Raw genomic sequence first — 13,604 nt, 5'->3', positions numbered from 1 at the left:
GCCCATTGCACTCCCACGGGGCCTTTTTAAATGCAATCCATAACCCGGATTTGCCAGGAACCCTTCTTACTCCTCCTACTTGCATGTGACACTGGGCTTAGGATCTGCATAGGAAACACACACACAAGCACACACCTACCTTTGTTGCCTGCAGATGCCTCCTTGGCTGTCCCCAAACGGTATCAAACCAACACCCACGGGAAGCTGTAAGCATAGAGGACATGCCTGCACCCCATTGGACTTACCTGTGTGGGTTAAATCCGGGTTATTTGACAACCTATGGCGGTGATGGTTCTGCTCAGGCAGAGCAGTGCTGATGCTCCTCATAAAGCTGTCGCTGCTGTGAAGGTTCTAGGTGACATCACAAATCCCTTTGGTTACATACACAACAAAGCTGGGTTGTTGTTGTTTACACTCTGCAAGGCCTGTGGAAGTGAGTGACATCATAGCACTGTAGTTCTGAGGGTTCAAGATGGATGCAACAATCTCCTGTTGCTTCTATGAAGGCCGTAATAGACGACATCACCAAACAGCTCCATAGTCACATACACAGCAAAGGAGAGATGTTGTTTACACCTAGTGATGTCAGTGGTATTGAGTGACATCACAGCACAGTGCTAAGGCTCCTGGGCCTGGACACAGCAGCGGCTGCAATATCTCAACGGAGAATACGTTTATATCTATGTGTGTGTGTGCGCATATATATATATATATATATATATATATATATATATATATATATATATTTCTCCGCCGAAATCACTTTTAAACCCATTTCCACCTTTTTTTCCCTTCTCTTCCTCTTACTTTTTTTTCACGTTTTTTTACGTTTTTCTCCTTTTCGCCTCTTTTCTGGGCGTATTATTCTTCTTTTTCTTCTTTTTTTTCGTCTAATGCATACCCCATCAGTGCAGCAATGCTTATTCAATACCGCCAGCAGATGGAGACACTGGGGGATAATTTTCTAAGGATTTATACTGATTTTTCCTGTCTGAATTTGTCGCACAGAAAGTTGCAGGCCAAATATGTGTGACATTTCTGCGACTTTAGCTTCTAGAGCATTTTTACAACATTATACATAGGTGCTGAATACATAAAAAGCGACTGTTCAGCGACAGACAAGTCGCATCGGCTGAAAGTAGGCCAGAATGTCAGTCCATGTTGGAGCAGGTTTAGATACAGTCTAAAGCATAGATCTCAAAGTCTGTGCACAGAATTTAGCAAGGGCCTCGCACCTTCTGATGCATCAGGTAGGTGCACAATAGCATAGCCTAACCCTCTGTACTTTGGTCTATATTGATGCGGGACATAGACAGCCAGCTGATGACCAATCCATTAGTGCAATGGATGGCTGGAAGCATTTGTCTTTGCCTTTGCAATACCACAGAAGCAATGCATGGTCAATGTACAGCAATGACACACCTGTGTGAACAGCCAGGAGACCCCCCCCCCCCCATGTTATGTTACATAGTTACATAGTTAGTACGGTCGAAAAAAGACATATGTCCATCACGTTCAACCAGGGAATTAAGGGGTAGGGGTGTGGCGCGATATTGGGGAAGGGATGAGATTTTATATTTCTTCATAAGCATTAATCTTATTTTGTCAATTAGGAACATTCAGCACCCACCCGCTATCAAGGCAGCTGCCTATCATGTCATGCCCTACCTGCACAGGTGTGCTGGCTACTCAAATGATCCAATTAAGGAGGCCATTTAGTCAGCAGCAGCAGAAGTCCTGTGCCTGGACGCTCCAACAGGGGCCAGACACAAGCAGAAGCAGAAGCAGCAGAAGCAGCAGCAGCACCACCTTTTGTTTATTGGCTGCAGCAGCAGCAAGGCCCACAGGGCTGGCTAGCTGGCTAGCCAGCAAGCAGGTAGCAATGAAAGTAGGAATCTTTCTTTTTAACCCTGTAAGGGGGTGGTGCACTGTACCCGAAGATACTGCCATATCGGGTCAATGCATAGGGCGACGGAAGCAAGCTTCGAAATCGGCCCCCGTTCTCAAAAATCCATTTAATATATGGTCCCCAGATAGGGGACGTATCAGATATTAAACTGATAAGAACAGATACTACACTTGATCTTAGCCAAAAGGCCGAGAAGCGATAACCGTGAAAGGGGCGGGCCCAACAAGGTCCCCTTCATGGGCACTATCACTGCTTGCTGTCAGGGAGGCTGCCAGACAATTTTCCATGCACACTCTGGGCTGGGGGGCAGTCAACCACCAGTACACACAGCAGAACCTAAACCCATACCATTATTGCTAAGCAGCAAGACAGGGGCCCATTGCACTCCCACGGGGCCTTTTTAAATGCAATCCATAACCCGGATTTGCCAGGAACCCTTCTTACTCCTCCTACTTGCATGTGACACTGGGCTTAGGATCTGCATAGGAAACACACACACAAGCACACACCTACCTTTGTTGCCTGCAGATGCCTCCTTGGCTGTCCCCAAACGGTATCAAACCAACACCCACGGGAAGCTGTAAGCATAGAGGACATGCCTGCACCCCATTGGACTTACCTGTGTGGGTTAAATCCGGGTTATTTGACAACCTATGGCGGTGATGGTTCTGCTCAGGCAGAGCAGTGCTGATGCTCCTCATAAAGCTGTCGCTGCTGTGAAGGTTCTAGGTGACATCACAAATCCCTTTGGTTACATACACAACAAAGCTGGGTTGTTGTTGTTTACACTCTGCAAGGCCTGTGGAAGTGAGTGACATCATAGCACTGTAGTTCTGAGGGTTCAAGATGGATGCAACAATCTCCTGTTGCTTCTATGAAGGCCGTAATAGACGACATCACCAAACAGCTCCATAGTCACATACACAGCAAAGGAGAGATGTTGTTTACACCTAGTGATGTCAGTGGTATTGAGTGACATCACAGCACAGTGCTAAGGCTCCTGGGCCTGGACACAGCAGCGGCTGCAATATCTCAACGGAGAATACGTATATCTATGTGTGTGTGTGCGCATATATATATATATATATATATATATATATATATATATATATATATTTCTCCGCCGAAATCACTTTTAAACCCATTTCCACCTTTTTTTCCCTTCTCTTCCTCTTACTTTTTTTTCACGTTTTTTTACGTTTTTCTCCTTTTCGCCTCTTTTCTGGGCGTATTATTCTTCTTTTTCTTCTTTTTTTTCGTCTAATGCATACCCCATCAGTGCAGCAATGCTTATTCAATACCGCCAGCAGATGGAGACACTGGGGGATAATTTTCTAAGGATTTATACTGATTTTTCCTGTCTGAATTTGTCGCACAGAAAGTTGCAGGCCAAATATGTGTGACATTTCTGCGACTTTAGCTTCTAGAGCATTTTTACAACATTATACATAGGTGCTGAATACATAAAAAGCGACTGTTCAGCGACAGACAAGTCGCATCGGCTGAAAGTAGGCCAGAATGTCAGTCCATGTTGGAGCAGGTTTAGATACAGTCTAAAGCATAGATCTCAAAGTCTGTGCACAGAATTTAGCAAGGGCCTCGCACCTTCTGATGCATCAGGTAGGTGCACAATAGCATAGCCTAACCCTCTGTACTTTGGTCTATATTGATGCGGGACATAGACAGCCAGCTGATGACCAATCCATTAGTGCAATGGATGGCTGGAAGCATTTGTCTTTGCCTTTGCAATACCACAGAAGCAATGCATGGTCAATGTACAGCAATGACACACCTGTGTGAACAGCCAGGAGACCCCCCCCCCCCCCATGTTATGTTACATAGTTACATAGTTAGTACGGTCGAAAAAAGACATATGTCCATCACGTTCAACCAGGGAATTAAGGGGTAGGGGTGTGGCGCGATATTGGGGAAGGGATGAGATTTTATATTTCTTCATAAGCATTAATCTTATTTTGTCAATTAGGAACATTCAGCACCCACCCGCTATCAAGGCAGCTGCCTATCATGTCATGCCCTACCTGCACAGGTGTGCTGGCTACTCAAATGATCCAATTAAGGAGGCCATTTAGTCAGCAGCAGCAGAAGTCCTGTGCCTGGACGCTCCAACAGGGGCCAGACACAAGCAGAAGCAGAAGCAGCAGAAGCAGCAGCAGCACCACCTTTTGTTTATTGGCTGCAGCAGCAGCAAGGCCCACAGGGCTGGCTAGCTGGCTAGCCAGCAAGCAGGTAGCAATGAAAGTAGGAATCTTTCTTTTTAACCCTGTAAGGGGGTGGTGCACTGTACCCGAAGATACTGCCATATCGGGTCAATGCATAGGGCGACGGAAGCAAGCTTCGAAATCGGCCCCCGTTCTCAAAAATCCATTTAATATATGGTCCCCAGATAGGGGACGTATCAGATATTAAACTGATAAGAACAGATACTACACTTGATCTTAGCCAAAAGGCCGAGAAGCGATAACCGTGAAAGGGGCGGGCCCAACAAGGTCCCCTTCATGGGCACTATCACTGCTTGCTGTCAGGGAGGCTGCCAGACAATTTTCCATGCACACTCTGGGCTGGGGGGCAGTCAACCACCAGTACACACAGCAGAACCTAAACCCATACCATTATTGCTAAGCAGCAAGACAGGGGCCCATTGCACTCCCACGGGGCCTTTTTAAATGCAATCCATAACCCGGATTTGCCAGGAACCCTTCTTACTCCTCCTACTTGCATGTGACACTGGGCTTAGGATCTGCATAGGAAACACACACACAAGCACACACCTACCTTTGTTGCCTGCAGATGCCTCCTTGGCTGTCCCCAAACGGTATCAAACCAACACCCACGGGAAGCTGTAAGCATAGAGGACATGCCTGCACCCCATTGGACTTACCTGTGTGGGTTAAATCCGGGTTATTTGACAACCTATGGCGGTGATGGTTCTGCTCAGGCAGAGCAGTGCTGATGCTCCTCATAAAGCTGTCGCTGCTGTGAAGGTTCTAGGTGACATCACAAATCCCTTTGGTTACATACACAACAAAGCTGGGTTGTTGTTGTTTACACTCTGCAAGGCCTGTGGAAGTGAGTGACATCATAGCACTGTAGTTCTGAGGGTTCAAGATGGATGCAACAATCTCCTGTTGCTTCTATGAAGGCCGTAATAGACGACATCACCAAACAGCTCCATAGTCACATACACAGCAAAGGAGAGATGTTGTTTACACCTAGTGATGTCAGTGGTATTGAGTGACATCACAGCACAGTGCTAAGGCTCCTGGGCCTGGACACAGCAGCGGCTGCAATATCTCAACGGAGAATACGTTTATATCTATGTGTGTGTGTGCGCATATATATATATATATATATATATATATATATATATATATATATATATATCTCCGCCGAAATCACTTTTAAACCCATTTCCACCTTTTTTTCCCTTCTCTTCCTCTTACTTTTTTTTCACGTTTTTTTACGTTTTTCTCCTTTTCGCCTCTTTTCTGGGCGTATTATTCTTCTTTTTCTTCTTTTTTTTCGTCTAATGCATACCCCATCAGTGCAGCAATGCTTATTCAATACCGCCAGCAGATGGAGACACTGGGGGATAATTTTCTAAGGATTTATACTGATTTTTCCTGTCTGAATTTGTCGCACAGAAAGTTGCAGGCCAAATATGTGTGACATTTCTGCGACTTTAGCTTCTAGAGCATTTTTACAACATTATACATAGGTGCTGAATACATAAAAAGCGACTGTTCAGCGACAGACAAGTCGCATCGGCTGAAAGTAGGCCAGAATGTCAGTCCATGTTGGAGCAGGTTTAGATACAGTCTAAAGCATAGATCTCAAAGTCTGTGCACAGAATTTAGCAAGGGCCTCGCACCTTCTGATGCATCAGGTAGGTGCACAATAGCATAGCCTAACCCTCTGTACTTTGGTCTATATTGATGCGGGACATAGACAGCCAGCTGATGACCAATCCATTAGTGCAATGGATGGCTGGAAGCATTTGTCTTTGCCTTTGCAATACCACAGAAGCAATGCATGGTCAATGTACAGCAATGACACACCTGTGTGAACAGCCAGGAGACCCCCCCCCCCCCCATGTTATGTTACATAGTTACATAGTTAGTACGGTCGAAAAAAGACATATGTCCATCACGTTCAACCAGGGAATTAAGGGGTAGGGGTGTGGCGCGATATTGGGGAAGGGATGAGATTTTATATTTCTTCATAAGCATTAATCTTATTTTGTCAATTAGGAACATTCAGCACCCACCCGCTATCAAGGCAGCTGCCTATCATGTCATGCCCTACCTGCACAGGTGTGCTGGCTACTCAAATGATCCAATTAAGGAGGCCATTTAGTCAGCAGCAGCAGAAGTCCTGTGCCTGGACGCTCCAACAGGGGCCAGACACAAGCAGAAGCAGAAGCAGCAGAAGCAGCAGCAGCACCACCTTTTGTTTATTGGCTGCAGCAGCAGCAAGGCCCACAGGGCTGGCTAGCTGGCTAGCCAGCAAGCAGGTAGCAATGAAAGTAGGAATCTTTCTTTTTAACCCTGTAAGGGGGTGGTGCACTGTACCCGAAGATACTGCCATATCGGGTCAATGCATAGGGCGACGGAAGCAAGCTTCGAAATCGGCCCCCGTTCTCAAAAATCCATTTAATATATGGTCCCCAGATAGGGGACGTATCAGATATTAAACTGATAAGAACAGATACTACACTTGATCTTAGCCAAAAGGCCGAGAAGCGATAACCGTGAAAGGGGCGGGCCCAACAAGGTCCCCTTCATGGGCACTATCACTGCTTGCTGTCAGGGAGGCTGCCAGACAATTTTCCATGCACACTCTGGGCTGGGGGGCAGTCAACCACCAGTACACACAGCAGAACCTAAACCCATACCATTATTGCTAAGCAGCAAGACAGGGGCCCATTGCACTCCCACGGGGCCTTTTTAAATGCAATCCATAACCCGGATTTGCCAGGAACCCTTCTTACTCCTCCTACTTGCATGTGACACTGGGCTTAGGATCTGCATAGGAAACACACACACAAGCACACACCTACCTTTGTTGCCTGCAGATGCCTCCTTGGCTGTCCCCAAACGGTATCAAACCAACACCCACGGGAAGCTGTAAGCATAGAGGACATGCCTGCACCCCATTGGACTTACCTGTGTGGGTTAAATCCGGGTTATTTGACAACCTATGGCGGTGATGGTTCTGCTCAGGCAGGGCAGTGCTGATGCTCCTCATAAAGCTGTCGCTGCTGTGAAGGTTCTAGGTGACATCACAAATCCCTTTGGTTACATACACAACAAAGCTGGGTTGTTGTTGTTTACACTCTGCAAGGCCTGTGGAAGTGAGTGACATCATAGCACTGTAGTTCTGAGGGTTCAAGATGGATGCAACAATCTCCTGTTGCTTCTATGAAGGCCGTAATAGACGACATCACCAAACAGCTCCATAGTCACATACACAGCAAAGGAGAGATGTTGTTTACACCTAGTGATGTCAGTGGTATTGAGTGACATCACAGCACAGTGCTAAGGCTCCTGGGCCTGGACACAGCAGCGGCTGCAATATCTCAACGGAGAATACGTTTATATCTATGTGTGTGTGTGCGCATATATATATATATATATATATATATATATATATATTTCTCCGCCGAAATCACTTTTAAACCCATTTCCACCTTTTTTTCCCTTCTCTTCCTCTTACTTTTTTTTCACGTTTTTTTACGTTTTTCTCCTTTTCGCCTCTTTTCTGGGCGTATTATTCTTCTTTTTCTTCTTTTTTTTCGTCTAATGCATACCCCATCAGTGCAGCAATGCTTATTCAATACCGCCAGCAGATGGAGACACTGGGGGATAATTTTCTAAGGATTTATACTGATTTTTCCTGTCTGAATTTGTCGCACAGAAAGTTGCAGGCCAAATATGTGTGACATTTCTGCGACTTTAGCTTCTAGAGCATTTTTACAACATTATACATAGGTGCTGAATACATAAAAAGCGACTGTTCAGCGACAGACAAGTCGCATCGGCTGAAAGTAGGCCAGAATGTCAGTCCATGTTGGAGCAGGTTTAGATACAGTCTAAAGCATAGATCTCAAAGTCTGTGCACAGAATTTAGCAAGGGCCTCGCACCTTCTGATGCATCAGGTAGGTGCACAATAGCATAGCCTAACCCTCTGTACTTTGGTCTATATTGATGCGGGACATAGACAGCCAGCTGATGACCAATCCATTAGTGCAATGGATGGCTGGAAGCATTTGTCTTTGCCTTTGCAATACCACAGAAGCAATGCATGGTCAATGTACAGCAATGACACACCTGTGTGAACAGCCAGGAGACCCCCCCCCCCCCATGTTATGTTACATAGTTACATAGTTAGTACGGTCGAAAAAAGACATATGTCCATCACGTTCAACCAGGGAATTAAGGGGTAGGGGTGTGGCGCGATATTGGGGAAGGGATGAGATTTTATATTTCTTCATAAGCATTAATCTTATTTTGTCAATTAGGAACATTCAGCACCCACCCGCTATCAAGGCAGCTGCCTATCATGTCATGCCCTACCTGCACAGGTGTGCTGGCTACTCAAATGATCCAATTAAGGAGGCCATTTAGTCAGCAGCAGCAGAAGTCCTGTGCCTGGACGCTCCAACAGGGGCCAGACACAAGCAGAAGCAGAAGCAGCAGAAGCAGCAGCAGCACCACCTTTTGTTTATTGGCTGCAGCAGCAGCAAGGCCCACAGGGCTGGCTAGCTGGCTAGCCAGCAAGCAGGTAGCAATGAAAGTAGGAATCTTTCTTTTTAACCCTGTAAGGGGGTGGTGCACTGTACCCGAAGATACTGCCATATCGGGTCAATGCATAGGGCGACGGAAGCAAGCTTCGAAATCGGCCCCCGTTCTCAAAAATCCATTTAATATATGGTCCCCAGATAGGGGACGTATCAGATATTAAACTGATAAGAACAGATACTACACTTGATCTTAGCCAAAAGGCCGAGAAGCGATAACCGTGAAAGGGGCGGGCCCAACAAGGTCCCCTTCATGGGCACTATCACTGCTTGCTGTCAGGGAGGCTGCCAGACAATTTTCCATGCACACTCTGGGCTGGGGGGCAGTCAACCACCAGTACACACAGCAGAACCTAAACCCATACCATTATTGCTAAGCAGCAAGACAGGGGCCCATTGCACTCCCACGGGGCCTTTTTAAATGCAATCCATAACCCGGATTTGCCAGGAACCCTTCTTACTCCTCCTACTTGCATGTGACACTGGGCTTAGGATCTGCATAGGAAACACACACACAAGCACACACCTACCTTTGTTGCCTGCAGATGCCTCCTTGGCTGTCCCCAAACGGTATCAAACCAACACCCACGGGAAGCTGTAAGCATAGAGGACATGCCTGCACCCCATTGGACTTACCTGTGTGGGTTAAATCCGGGTTATTTGACAACCTATGGCGGTGATGGTTCTGCTCAGGCAGAGCAGTGCTGATGCTCCTCATAAAGCTGTCGCTGCTGTGAAGGTTCTAGGTGACATCACAAATCCCTTTGGTTACATACACAACAAAGCTGGGTTGTTGTTGTTTACACTCTGCAAGGCCTGTGGAAGTGAGTGACATCATAGCACTGTAGTTCTGAGGGTTCAAGATGGATGCAACAATCTCCTGTTGCTTCTATGAAGGCCGTAATAGACGACATCACCAAACAGCTCCATAGTCACATACACAGCAAAGGAGAGATGTTGTTTACACCTAGTGATGTCAGTGGTATTGAGTGACATCACAGCACAGTGCTAAGGCTCCTGGGCCTGGACACAGCAGCGGCTGCAATATCTCAACGGAGAATACGTTTATATCTATGTGTGTGTGTGCGCATATATATATATATATATATATATATATATATATATATATATATTTCTCCGCCGAAATCACTTTTAAACCCATTTCCACCTTTTTTTCCCTTCTCTTCCTCTTACTTTTTTTTCACGTTTTTTTACGTTTTTCTCCTTTTCGCCTCTTTTCTGGGCGTATTATTCTTCTTTTTCTTCTTTTTTTTCGTCTAATGCATACCCCATCAGTGCAGCAATGCTTATTCAATACCGCCAGCAGATGGAGACACTGGGGGATAATTTTCTAAGGATTTATACTGATTTTTCCTGTCTGAATTTGTCGCACAGAAAGTTGCAGGCCAAATATGTGTGACATTTCTGCGACTTTAGCTTCTAGAGCATTTTTACAACATTATACATAGGTGCTGAATACATAAAAAGCGACTGTTCAGCGACAGACAAGTCGCATCGGCTGAAAGTAGGCCAGAATGTCAGTCCATGTTGGAGCAGGTTTAGATACAGTCTAAAGCATAGATCTCAAAGTCTGTGCACAGAATTTAGCAAGGGCCTCGCACCTTCTGATGCATCAGGTAGGTGCACAATAGCATAGCCTAACCCTCTGTACTTTGGTCTATATTGATGCGGGACATAGACAGCCAGCTGATGACCAATCCATTAGTGCAATGGATGGCTGGAAGCATTTGTCTTTGCCTTTGCAATACCACAGAAGCAATGCATGGTCAATGTACAGCAATGACACACCTGTGTGAACAGCCAGGAGACCCCCCCCCCCATGTTATGTTACATAGTTACATAGTTAGTACGGTCGAAAAAAGACATATGTCCATCACGTTCAACCAGGGAATTAAGGGGTAGGGGTGTGGCGCGATATTGGGGAAGGGATGAGATTTTATATTTCTTCATAAGCATTAATCTTATTTTGTCAATTAGGAACATTCAGCACCCACCCGCTATCAAGGCAGCTGCCTATCATGTCATGCCCTACCTGCACAGGTGTGCTGGCTACTCAAATGATCCAATTAAGGAGGCCATTTAGTCAGCAGCAGCAGAAGTCCTGTGCCTGGACGCTCCAACAGGGGCCAGACACAAGCAGAAGCAGAAGCAGCAGAAGCAGCAGCAGCACCACCTTTTGTTTATTGGCTGCAGCAGCAGCAAGGCCCACAGGGCTGGCTAGCTGGCTAGCCAGCAAGCAGGTAGCAATGAAAGTAGGAATCTTTCTTTTTAACCCTGTAAGGGGGTGGTGCACTGTACCCGAAGATACTGCCATATCGGGTCAATGCATAGGGCGACGGAAGCAAGCTTCGAAATCGGCCCCCGTTCTCAAAAATCCATTTAATATATGGTCCCCAGATAGGGGACGTATCAGATATTAAACTGATAAGAACAGATACTACACTTGATCTTAGCCAAAAGGCCGAGAAGCGATAACCGTGAAAGGGGCGGGCCCAACAAGGTCCCCTTCATGGGCACTATCACTGCTTGCTGTCAGGGAGGCTGCCAGACAATTTTCCATGCACACTCTGGGCTGGGGGGCAGTCAACCACCAGTACACACAGCAGAACCTAAACCCATACCATTATTGCTAAGCAGCAAGACAGGGGCCCATTGCACTCCCACGGGGCCTTTTTAAATGCAATCCATAACCCGGATTTGCCAGGAACCCTTCTTACTCCTCCTACTTGCATGTGACACTGGGCTTAGGATCTGCATAGGAAACACACACACAAGCACACACCTACCTTTGTTGCCTGCAGATGCCTCCTTGGCTGTCCCCAAACGGTATCAAACCAACACCCACGGGAAGCTGTAAGCATAGAGGACATGCCTGCACCCCATTGGACTTACCTGTGTGGGTTAAATCCGGGTTATTTGACAACCTATGGCGGTGATGGTTCTGCTCAGGCAGAGCAGTGCTGATGCTCCTCATAAAGCTGTCGCTGCTGTGAAGGTTCTAGGTGACATCACAAATCCCTTTGGTTACATACACAACAAAGCTGGGTTGTTGTTGTTTACACTCTGCAAGGCCTGTGGAAGTGAGTGACATCATAGCACTGTAGTTCTGAGGGTTCAAGATGGATGCAACAATCTCCTGTTGCTTCTATGAAGGCCGTAATAGACGACATCACAAAACAGCTCCATAGTCACATACACAGCAAAGGAGAGATGTTGTTTACACCTAGTGATGTCAGTGGTATTGAGTGACATCACAGCACAGTGCTAAGGCTCCTGGGCCTGGACACAGCAGCGGCTGCAATATCTCAACGGAGAATACGTTTATATCTATGTGTGTGTGTGCGCATATATATATATATATATATATATATATATATATATATATATATATTTCTCCGCCGAAATCACTTTTAAACCCATTTCCACCTTTTTTTCCCTTCTCTTCCTCTTACTTTTTTTTCACGTTTTTTTACGTTTTTCTCCTTTTCGCCTCTTTTCTGGGCGTATTATTCTTCTTTTTCTTCTTTTTTTTCGTCTAATGCATACCCCATCAGTGCAGCAATGCTTATTCAATACCGCCAGCAGATGGAGACACTGGGGGATAATTTTCTAAGGATTTATACTGATTTTTCCTGTCTGAATTTGTCGCACAGAAAGTTGCAGGCCAAATATGTGTGACATTTCTGCGACTTTAGCTTCTAGAGCATTTTTACAACATTATACATAGGTGCTGAATACATAAAAAGCGACTGTTCAGCGACAGACAAGTCGCATCGGCTGAAAGTAGGCCAGACTGTCAGTCCATGTTGGAGCAGGTTTAGATACAGTCTAAAGCATAGATCTCAAAGTCTGTGCACAGAATTTAGCAAGGGCCTCGCACCTTCTGATGCATCAGGTAGGTGCACAATAGCATAGCCTAACCCTCTGTACTTTGGTCTATATTGATGCGGGACATAGACAGCCAGCTGATGACCAATCCATTAGTGCAATGGATGGCTGGAAGCATTTGTCTTTGCCTTTGCAATACCACAGAAGCAATGCATGGTCAATGTACAGCAATGACACACCTGTGTGAACAGCCAGGAGACCCCCCCCCCCCATGTTATGTTACATAGTTACATAGTTAGTACGGTCGAAAAAAGACATATGTCCATCACGTTCAACCAGGGAATTAAGGGGTAGGGGTGTGGCGCGATATTGGGGAAGGGATGAGATTTTATATTTCTTCATAAGCATTAATCTTATTTTGTCAATTAGGAACATTCAGCACCCACCCGCTATCAAGGCAGCTGCCTATCATGTCATGCCCTACCTGCACAGGTGTGCTGGCTACTCAAATGATCCAATTAAGGAGGCCATTTAGTCAGCAGCAGCAGAAGTCCTGTGCCTGGACGCTCCAACAGGGGCCAGACACAAGCAGAAGCAGAAGCAGCAGAAGCAGCAGCAGCACCACCTTTTGTTTATTGGCTGCAGCAGCAGCAAGGCCCACAGGGCTGGCTAGCTGGCTAGCCAGCAAGCAGGTAGCAATGAAAGTAGGAATCTTTCTTTTTAACCCTGTAAGGGGGTGGTGCACTGTACCCGAAGATACTGCCATATCGGGTCAATGCATAGGGCGACGGAAGCAAGCTTCGAAATCGGCCCCCGTTCTCAAAAATCCATTTAATATATGGTCCCCAGATAGGGGACGTATCAGATATTAAACTGATAAGAACAGATACTACACTTGATCTTAGCCAAAAGGCCGAGAAGCGATAACCGTGAAAGGGGCGGGCCCAACAAGGTCCCCTTCATGGGCACTATCACTGCTTGCTGTCAGGGAGGCTGCCAGACAATTTTCCATGCACACTCTGGGCTGG

General features: G+C 46.1%; 6 non-coding genes across 6 annotated transcripts; all 6 read right to left on the bottom strand.

Moving 5' to 3' along the window:
* Positions 1 to 1,918: 1,918 nt before the first annotated feature.
* LOC130338290 (U2 spliceosomal RNA) lies at positions 1,919 to 2,109 on the bottom strand. The gene has a single exon (XR_008879019.1). It is a non-coding gene; the product is annotated as a U2 spliceosomal RNA (small nuclear RNA).
* Positions 2,110 to 4,198: 2,089 nt separating this feature from the next.
* LOC130338289 (U2 spliceosomal RNA) lies at positions 4,199 to 4,389 on the bottom strand. Its single transcript, XR_008879018.1, has one exon. It is a non-coding gene; the product is annotated as a U2 spliceosomal RNA (small nuclear RNA).
* A 2,093-nt stretch (positions 4,390 to 6,482) lies between these two features.
* Positions 6,483 to 6,673, bottom strand: LOC130338288 (U2 spliceosomal RNA). The gene has a single exon (XR_008879017.1). It is a non-coding gene; the product is annotated as a U2 spliceosomal RNA (small nuclear RNA).
* A 2,080-nt stretch (positions 6,674 to 8,753) lies between these two features.
* LOC130338286 (U2 spliceosomal RNA) lies at positions 8,754 to 8,944 on the bottom strand. Its single transcript, XR_008879015.1, has one exon. It is a non-coding gene; the product is annotated as a U2 spliceosomal RNA (small nuclear RNA).
* A 2,086-nt stretch (positions 8,945 to 11,030) lies between these two features.
* LOC130338285 (U2 spliceosomal RNA) lies at positions 11,031 to 11,221 on the bottom strand. Its single transcript, XR_008879014.1, has one exon. It is a non-coding gene; the product is annotated as a U2 spliceosomal RNA (small nuclear RNA).
* A 2,089-nt stretch (positions 11,222 to 13,310) lies between these two features.
* LOC130338284 (U2 spliceosomal RNA) lies at positions 13,311 to 13,501 on the bottom strand. Its single transcript, XR_008879013.1, has one exon. It is a non-coding gene; the product is annotated as a U2 spliceosomal RNA (small nuclear RNA).
* Between the last annotated feature and the right edge of the window lie 103 nt (positions 13,502 to 13,604).

This window comes from Hyla sarda, unplaced genomic scaffold, assembly GCF_029499605.1.
Source record: "Hyla sarda isolate aHylSar1 unplaced genomic scaffold, aHylSar1.hap1 scaffold_517, whole genome shotgun sequence".
In the NCBI taxonomy this organism is placed as follows: domain Eukaryota; kingdom Metazoa; phylum Chordata; class Amphibia; order Anura; family Hylidae; genus Hyla; species Hyla sarda.
Note: the sequence above shows the minus strand (reverse complement) of the source record. Positions and strands in the feature narration are given on the sequence as shown.